The following is a 10,115-nucleotide window of genomic DNA, read 5'->3' as shown; positions in this document are numbered from 1 at the left end:
CCAGAAGAGGGCTATCATTCGAGATTAGGGAGGCTAAGCTTCCTTCACTCTGTTCCTATTAGCTAGAGTGACAGAATCCCAAGGCAATAGAATTGGACATGCAGTTGTGCATATGTGTTTGCTTACTTGGGACATGGTTTACTTGTTCTGTGTAGCAAGATTGTGCCTGTAGTCATTTTGAGTGTATTAGCATAACTGGATTTTGTTTTGCTGGGAGAGAGAAGGTATACTTTATATGTTTCTTAGAGGCAGAAAAAGAGATGCAATAGATATACAGATGAAGTCATCGACTGAAAGAAAATGAGTGACTCAGAGAGAGAGAGATTCTGAGAAAGAAAGAGAGACTCAGAGAGAGAAAGATTGAGAAACTCGAAGAAAGAGAGACAGAAAGACTGAGTGAGAGAAACACAGGCAGAGAGAGAGAGAGAGAGAGAGTGACTTAGAGAATGACAGACAGACAGGCAGACAGACAGACAGACAGACAGAGAACAATAAAGAATCCCCTTCAAAGGATTAGGATTTCATTGGTATAGCCTGTTGGTATATTTGCTACCATGAAGCAATTCCAATCACCTATTGCAGATAAGAAATGATAGTGGTAACAGTCATACAAGGCAGATATTAATACCAGGAACCTTCATGGAGAACCAGGGCACATATGTGAATAGTGTGTCATGAACTACATAAAAGGGACTCTTCAGCCACTGAAAACAAAGTTTATAACTGCTTTTCTAACATACATCTCAAAGCTGCAATAGACCAACAATCTCAGCTCAAAGTAACATGGGAAAATATTAAATGTTCGATTTCTCTAGAGGAGGAATACTATGCAAAATGTGTACAACTTTCGTCACTTCCTGAGGATGAATGTCAAAGCAAAGAGTTTCACTGATCAATCTAATCTGATTTTTCTCCCCTTGACTCAGAAATATTGACAGCTCATGAGTTGACAGGCAGCCAGATTACTGGGAATGTTGAGATCCATGCATATGTCATGTCCCAACCTATATACAGTATTCCAAGATATTGTTTCTTAATAGAAATCTATCTAATTTGTTCTTAAAAGAATCAACAGTTTCTGCTTCAATGGGGATGAGTAGAAGAGGGGGTTGTAAGCAGTTTGGAGAGGTAGGGAGGTGCCAGAACAAGAAGTGATTTGCACATGAAAGTGAGGATCATGAAAGAGATCCATTCTGCAGTATACTCTGCAAACAGACACCCACTATACTTTACAGTCAATCTTATGAACTGCTTTGAGACATCTCGACAACACGATGAGCTGCTATGTTATGAAAACCAAAGGATTATTATAAATACCTGTGGAGTCCTGTAGCTCAGTGGTTAGAGCATTTCATCAAAAATGAGAGACCTGGGTTCAATTCCCAGCAGGGTGAAATGTTGGGCATGTTTTCTTACTCCACATGCCTCTGTTTACCTAGTAGTAAGTAGGAATCCGGTTGTTAATCGATTAGCGGATTGTTTTTCTGAGGTTAATAATTCCTTAAAAAAATTTAATAAATTGGTCACTTCAATCCACGACTGTTTGTGTGACACTGCTGTCCGCAATTGGCTGCTGAGTTTCGCCCAGAAAATATACAGTCTATTCACTTTTTAGTATATTCTGTGAAGTGCTTTGAGACTTCTTGAAGATGTGATAAGGCGCAATATCAAATGCAAGGATTATTATATAATTGTATTTTAAAGAAGGACTGCACCTTCGACAATACAACACACTCCCAGCAATTGTAGTGTCAGCTAAGACTATGTTATTCCAAGTCCCGATGTGGGGCTTGAATCCACGATCTTCTGAATCAGAGGTGAGAGTGCAACAACTGAGCCAGGCTGACAAACAAATTTTATTGTGGTTCCCTCTGAGAGTAAAGTTTATCTAATCATGCTTTATAACTTATCTGTCCAACACAGCTATTCTGATTGCTTTCTTATGAACTGTCTCAGCACTGCAAGTGCGGACTAACCAGAGCATTGTATGGCTTCAACAAGAATTCTGGGCATCTGAACAGAACTGAATTTCAATGTATCCGAACACTCTGTTGCCTTGTTTACTATTCTTCATATTGTTTGGACATGGTGAATGATAACTCTAGGAATCTTTCAGCTTCCCTTTGGTAAGTTCTAGCCTCTTATTTTTACTTTCTAATCACAATAATAATCCTTACATTGATTTAGTGTCTTTCACGTTGGAATGGCATCTCTAACGTCTACACAGAGTGTAATCCCGGACTTGACCTGGGAGATTGAGCCTGAGGGCTGATGCCGTCCCGCTCCCGGTCTCTGTGTGCGCGTTTTGGCTGCCGCCCCGACCCAAGCCTCCCCTTCCACTGCAAATGTCTGTTCTCCTGCCCCCCTTTATGTCTCTCCTTCGTCCCCCTCTATGTCTCTCCTCTCACCCCGCTCTATGTCTCTCCTCCCACGACCCTCTATCCGCGAATCACCCTCTGTCCTTCTCTCCCACCGCCCTCCCCGGCTTCTCTCTCTCCTCGACCCCATCACCACTTCCCTCTGCTCCAGCCTGGGCATCCTCTGCCGGGCTCATCGTGGCTCCCGGCATTGGCTATCGCAGAGCAGCAACCCCAAGTGTCCAACCATTCACTCCCTCTGCTCAAACCGTCTCCTTAAGGCAAACCAAACACCCCCTTCCCCCATACGTGTCCTCCCCAACTCTCCACTCACACCACTCTCCACAACCATCACTCCTATACAACCCAAACTCCTCTCCGCACCATTCTTTCCTTCCTCCCCCCCCTCCAGCAAACCCACCCGCATTTCCTTCCAAAATGTCCGCTCCCTCTCAAACAAAACCCTCACCATCCACAACCTCATCCTGGATGAGCACCTTGACATTCTTGGGCTCACCGAAACCTGGCTCTCCACCAATGACCCCGCACCCCTGGTGGAAGCCTTCCCTCCAGGCTAGACCTTCCACCACATGCCCCATTCAAATCAACATGGTGGTGGGGTGGCCTTCATTTCCAAAGCCTCCCTTGGACTTACCCCCTCCTCCTCTGGCTGCTTCCCCTCCTTCAAAGCACCTCACCCTCTTCCACCCCTCTCTCCCATTGAAAATCCTCCTTTTCTACTGCCCTCCTAAGCCCCCTGGCTCCTTCCACACAGACATCTCTACTCTCCTCTCTTTCCTGTCCCTCTGCTCCGAACGCCTACTCATAATGGGCGACTTCAACCTCCACCTAAACTCCCCCTGCACCACTTCTGCCAACTTCACTGCCCTCCTCTCCTCCCTAAACCTCACCCTTCACATAAATTCACCCACCCACAACCGTGGTCATGCACTTGACCTCGTCATCACCCATGGCCTTGACATTTCTGACCTCAGCATAGTGGACAAGGCCATCTCGGACCACTTTTTCATCTCCTTCTGCTCTCACATCCCCCTCTCCTCCACCAAGCCCTCAACCATCCTCTACCGCCCTTGGAAAAGGCTACCCCCTGAGACCCTCACAAAGGCTCTCTTGTCATCAAATATCCTATTTCTCTGGCCTTTCACCCGCGGAGATTCTGAAGCAGCCGTCCAGCTGCTACATGATCGCCTCTCCTCCACCTTCAACTCCCTCGTCCCCCTAAAATCCAGGACCATCTCCAAACCCACCCGATCCCCCTAGTACAACAACCATCTCTGCCACCAAAAACCCAAACCCGGTTGCTCGAGCGCAGATAGTGGAAAACTGGCCTGACAGTTCACTGCCAACTGTTCCTCGAGCATCTCCACAGCTACCACCGTTGTTTGACACGCGCAAAAACAACCTTCTACTCCAACATCATCTTGGATGCTAAACACAACCCTAAAATTCTTTTATCCACCACCCACTACCTCCTCCGTGCCCACCCTCAGGCCTCCTCAATCTTCGTATCAATGCCAATGCAAGGAGGTCATAGACTTCTTTTCATCTAAAATACTTAACATCCGCCAGGCAGCCTCATCCACCTGCCCCTTGTCACCCACCACCACGCCCTCTCTGTCCCCCTCACCTTCCTCATCATCTGCTCCTACCACCACCCCCATTCTACATTCCTTCCTCCCTATCTCTCCCTCCTCCCTCTCACCCACCATCACCTCCAGGAAACCCACCACCTCGACCCCCTCCTCACCAACTTACTGGTCACCCAGCTCCCCCTCCTCTGCTCACTACTGGCTGATGTCATCAACCAGTCCCTCTCCTCCGGATCGTTCCCTGCCTCCCTCAAAACTGCTGTCATCATCCCCTCCTGAAAAAACCCTCCCTAGATTCCTCAAACCCCAGCCACTACCGCCCTATTTCTAACCTGCCCTTCCTCTCAAAAGCTCTGGAACACGTTGTTGCCAACCAACTTCACACACACCTCTCCTCCCACTCCCTCTTCGAACCCCTCCAGTCCGGTTTCCGCCCTGCCCACAGTACAGAGACTGCGCTTGTGAAAGTCACAAATGATATTCCTCTCAATCTGTGACCAGGGCTCCCTCTGCCTCCTTGTCCTCCTGGATCTCTCCGCCATGTTCGACACAGTTGATCACGCCTCCACCGCCTCTCCTCCGTCATCCACCTCAGTGGGACCGCACTCACCTGGTTCGAGTCCTACCTCACAAACCGCCAGCAGTACATCTGCACAAATGACTTCTCCTCCCGCTCTCACCCGGTCACCTGTGGGGTACCCCAAGGATCCATCCTTGGCCCCCACCTCTTTCTGATCTATATGCTCCCTCTTGGGGATGTCATCCGCAGACATGGGGTACATTTCCACATGTATGCGGATGACACCCAACTCTATTTTTCCACCTCTCTTGCGAACCCCAGTCCTCTGATTTTCTCTCAGCCTGCCTATCAGATCTCAGGGGCTGGATGAGAGCAAACTTCCTTCAACTGAACGTTGACAAGCAGAAGCCATCCTCTTTGGCTCTCGTCAACGTCTAACATCTCATGGCTCTCACCTCCTTCATCTACCCGACCTCCCCCTAAAACTCTCCGAACCCACACGCAACCTAGGCGTCAGGTTCGACCCCCAATTATCCTTCCTCCCCCACATCCGTTCCCTCACCAGCACTGCTTTCTTCCATCTCTGACGCATCGCCCGTCTCTGCCAATATCTCACTCCAATATCTGCTGAAATGTTGGTCCATGCATTTGTCATCTCTCGGCTGGACTATTCTTATGCCCTCCTCGCCAGTCTCCCATCCACTACCATCCATAAAATTCAAATCATTCAAAACGCTATCACCCGCATTCTCACCCGCACGAAACTCCACTCCCCGATTACCCCAGTCTCGACAGACTGCACTGGCTGCCTATCCTAGAGAGGGTCAATTTCAAGCTCTCGCATTCCTCTGCACCTCCCCACCTCTCTGACCCCCTCTCTTCTCAAAACAGTACCCATTGCCTTCATTCCTCCGAGTCTGGCCTCCTCCTCGTCCCCTGAGTCCTCCACTCCTCCCTTGGCGTCCGTACCTTCAGCCACTATGTCCCGAGGCTCTGGAACTCCCGTCCTTACTCCCTTCACCTCACTCCCTCCCTTCCTGTCTTCAGGTCTCTGCTGAAGACCATTCTTTTTGACCGCGCCTTTGGTCACCTTCCTCCCCCTCCCCCTGGCTCGGTCCCGGGATCCGTTACTGTAAAGCGCTCTGAGACACCATCCGGCATGGAGGGCGCTATATAAATCCAAGTTGTTGCTGTTGTTATTGTTGTTAATGATTGTGTAATTTAGAGGTGAATGCAGTAGGCAATTTCGCACACAACAATATCCTACAAACAGCCATTTGCAGTATGTTGTATTTTGGTGTTACAATAAACAAACATTGAAATATTCTCGAATACTACAAATTACTTCTGTGTCATTAAATAATATGATTTTTTATAAAATAGACCTTAATCGAATCTCGTCCCTTATATCTCCAAGTTGATACAACATTGTTGTAATTATTGTAAAATTTACACATCGTATAGTTTTGGAAGACTAGTTAGGTTGGCATGGGATCAAACTGGAAGCTACCCCATTACTGTAGTGGCTCCAAAGGGGGTCCAGCCGTTACTTAATCCTACATTTCTTTTTCTACAACACTTTATTTTATGCCTTTACCAGAAATTGATTAGTGGTCCCATCTATTGCTTGTAGATTTATAGTTTAGTGAAGCTGAATGCCTTCACCTAAATTCCTATTTTAATTCCTACTGTTTGTTCTACAATTTTGTTTTGAAAAACATCGGTGCTGAGAGGGGTTGGCACAGTGTATTAATGTGTCAAACAGCGTTAGAGTTTTCCAGGCTATAACTAGTTCATGACCTCAGTGTTGTACCTGGAGGAGTTGGAGGTTCCTGACTAAAAGTGAGGAATTTCTCCACAACGAGCAACATAGAACTAGAGAACATGTTATTCGCGTCACTTCCATGCAACTAGTTACTTCCATGCAACTCCTTGTGGCTGCCTCAATACATTACACAAATATCATTTAAACCAGGGGAATGACATCTAACAATAATAATCCTTGCATTTGATATATTGCCTTGTCACATTGTCAAGACTACTCAAAGCACTTCACAGAATATAGTCTGACTGTATTTTTGTGGTTGAACTTGGCGGGCAATTTCCACAAAAGAATTAAAAGGCAAAATGCTGTGAATGCTGGAAATCTGAAATAATAACAGAACACGCAGCAAGTCAGGCAGCATCTATGAAGAGAGGAAAGTGAGTTAACGTTTCAAGTCAATGAACTTCTGTCAGAGCTCTGTTCCTAGCGACTTCTGTTCTTATTCCACACAAGAATTGTTGGCCAGCATACGGGAAGAAATTCCCTTCTCTTTTAGGATCTTTAACACCCAGCTCAACAGGCAGACAGGGACTAATTTGCCTTTGTCAATGCTGCGATAGGCAACTCAGCTTGTTGTGAACATTTATATGCATCTTGAATGTAATTTGTAGCACTGATGAGTTTATTATAAACTTGGTAAAGGTTTGAAATCATGTATAAATTCTCAGTGAAGTTTCATCTTCTCACCCCGAGTTTATACTGCTATAAGCAGTAACACCTCCAACTCTGCTAACTAGAACCAAATGCAGATTATTATTATTAAAGAGTTTGAAGTATGGTGTACAGTTCTGGGGGTGACCACCCATTTGCACCTAATATTTTCTTGAATTGGGTAAGCAGGACACATTCATTCCATTCCAGACACAGAGAAATTTTCATGTTTAGGTGGTATGCATATGTGGAACTCTTGACGAGCTTGGATACTTTTCAACATGGTAATAATTTTCTATCAGTCAGTAAGTGAATGATCAATTTAACTGGGGGATTGTTGGCTAGGACACCATGAGAACCTTCCTCTTCGATCGTGCTTAGAGCCACCTCTCCCCTCCCCCGGCCCAGATTCAGGCTCCGCCACGGTTAAACGATTTGAAATGCTACCCTGCATGGAGGGCGCTATGTAAGGGCAAGTTGTTGGTGGTGTTGTAGCCTTCAGCCTTCAGCATAGTTGCTGTTAACCTCTGAAACTCCTTCCTTCTAACCCTCCATCTCACCTTCTCCCACCATCTATCTTTGAAGAACCTGTTTGATCATGCCTACAGTCACCTACCTCAATCCTTCCACCCGTGCTTAGCATCCGACCATACCTTTGTGAAGTGCTCAGAGACATTAATCTACATGTAAATTGTCATTCTCTATACCTGTAGTCTTCATGGTCTCAAACTGTGATGGAAGACAGTGAATATACAGTTTACATTGAATTGCTTGCACAGAGGACGGTTAACACGTGAATCGTTGGCACAGGGAGGTGGAGGCAAACAGTATGGGCAACTTCAAGAGGGAACTGGATAGGAAATGATTTTTTGGTCAGCTGGGTGTCTGACACACACGGAAATCATTACCTTGCTTAAGAGTATCCAAACCTGGCAAGTGCATTTCCTACCTAGGAATTCTCACATTGATATGCACCAGACTACAAAATATACATCACTGCACTTCACGTTAATCCTGTGAAGTGCTTTGCGATTTCCCATGTGAAATCTTCTGTATCAAAGGTAATTATTGTTAAAATTCTCAATTAAAGGCTAAAATGCTCTTCCAGGACAATGTGAAAATGGCAATTAGAAGTCAATAGAAACTCTGCCTGAGAATACAGCAATCTGCTGATCAGCAAAGTATAAAAAATACGTTGTTGCTAGTTGAAATCTTACCATATGCATATCAAAGCCATGTTCTGTCTGCCTGTAAATAATGCTACTCAAGATGTGCATGTTTAGAGGTGTATTATGTTAACACACAAGCACTTCTTGAATGCATTAAAGACATTTTAAAAGTCTCAAGCAAACCTGGTAAAAATTAAAAGCTTTGCCACTATTTGTGTATCAGATAACAAAGCTGTGCTGGATTTAGATATGTTTATAAGGCACATTTATATGATTTGAAGCGGCAGTAGTTTGTCACAAATCATTTCTCCTCTATCAAATAGAAATGAGAGATTCATAAATAAATGACCAAGTTTGACTTTGCATTATAATTAAAAAAAAACTATTTGCTGGAAGAAAGAACATTCTCCATATCTGTAACACCTGCTGTAGAAATGGATAAGGCATCATATTTTTCCCATTAGTTATTTGATGCTTTGTCAAACTGGAGCCCTGCCAATCCATATAGCAAGGTTTGTCTCTGTGGGTTCTGCTTGGTTTACTGTCTCTCTATCTCTCCCTATCTATCTCTCACATATGCATGCTGTGGTCCTCTATCATCTCTCTATTGAATTCCACTGGAGTGCACTTCTCTACTCTCACCTCATTGCATGTGTGACTTCAATTGGGCCCTTTTTGCAATTGTAAGGCCATCTGCCAAGAATCATCCGTTTGTTTTCCACACATTCACGTTACCCTCAGATGAACCCAATCATTGCTGCTTTCCAGGATTACGAAAAACAATCACTTATTCACCATTACTCCAACACTGTAATATACATACAGTTCATTTGTATTTGATAGTGATACCCACTTGGAAAATTTGCCTACAAACATACTGTGATTAGAGAGTAATTGTTTGTAAAGAGCTTTGAACATTCTAGAACATTTCAATATTATAGGAACTATCAAATATACAGATAACTATAACTTTCGCAGAATGACTCATTGTACAAAATACTGAGAACTAAATATGCCCAATGAATGCAATATTGCTCCCATCTGACAACAGATGATCAGGTAACATGTTTAAACAAGTGCTTTTACTGTATAATTCAGGACATCTGTGTCTTCAGCTCAACTCACATCCCTGGTTCCTGCTGCTCCTCTTGTTCCCCACTGCTCCTCCTCTCACATCGCAGTTCAACTCATCCATAGCCCACAGTATGCCTTATGTGGCCTCCCACATTGGCTGCTTCTCTGCTTTCTTGCTGAACCTCTGTTTCCTGCTCTTCAGCTGCTTGCATTGTTTCCCATCCCATTTTCTATCAAGGTGGAACAATATGTAAATTTACCTCCACCCTTTGGGAAATGATTTAGCGATGATTTCCAATGGGTTTTCTTCATTTGAGATTCCAGAAATCAATAACGCTAACTCAATACTGTCCTAGCACTACACTACACAGCATTAAATACATAGGTTTCATATCTCAATATAGGGCTTGAATTAAGTGCACTGAGACGCTACCCTGCATGAAGGGTGGTGCATAAATGCAAGCTGTTCTTACTGAAACCACAACCTTTTGACTCACTGCAAGAGTATTACCACTCTTGGGTCGAAGGTTTTGGGTTCAAGACCCACTTTGGAAATTGGAATCGCATAGTTTAAGGTGACACTCCAATGCAGTACTGGGGGTGTGTTGCATTGCCGGAGGTGCCAACCTTCGGATGAGACATTAGACCAAGGTCCCGTTCAGGTGAACATTAGAGATCCCATGGCTCTATTCAAAAAGAAAAGTGAGTGTTTCTTCCGATGTCCTGGCCAAACAATTACCTAGCCCCAAAATGATTGGTCACTCACTCCATGGACATTGCTGTATGCAATTGGCTGCCGCATTTCGCCCACAAGATACAATCTTTGTACAAGATACACAGTCAACAACAACAACTTGCATTTATATAGCGTCCTCCATGCCGGGTGGCATCTCAGAGTGCTTAACAATG

The 10,115-nt window shown here is 44.8% G+C and overlaps 1 non-coding gene across 1 annotated transcript; it reads left to right on the top strand.

Moving 5' to 3' along the window:
* Positions 1–1,323: 1,323 nt before the first annotated feature.
* On the top strand, positions 1,324–1,394 carry trnaf-aaa. Its single transcript has one exon. It is a non-coding gene; the product is annotated as a tRNA-Phe (tRNA).
* The last annotated feature ends 8,721 nt before the right edge of the window (positions 1,395–10,115 follow it).

The sequence above is a fragment of the Callorhinchus milii genome, unplaced genomic scaffold, assembly GCF_018977255.1.
Source record: "Callorhinchus milii isolate IMCB2004 unplaced genomic scaffold, IMCB_Cmil_1.0 Scaffold3, whole genome shotgun sequence".
NCBI classification, from domain to species: Eukaryota; Metazoa; Chordata; class Chondrichthyes; order Chimaeriformes; family Callorhinchidae; genus Callorhinchus; species Callorhinchus milii.
Note: the sequence above shows the minus strand (reverse complement) of the source record. Positions and strands in the feature narration are given on the sequence as shown.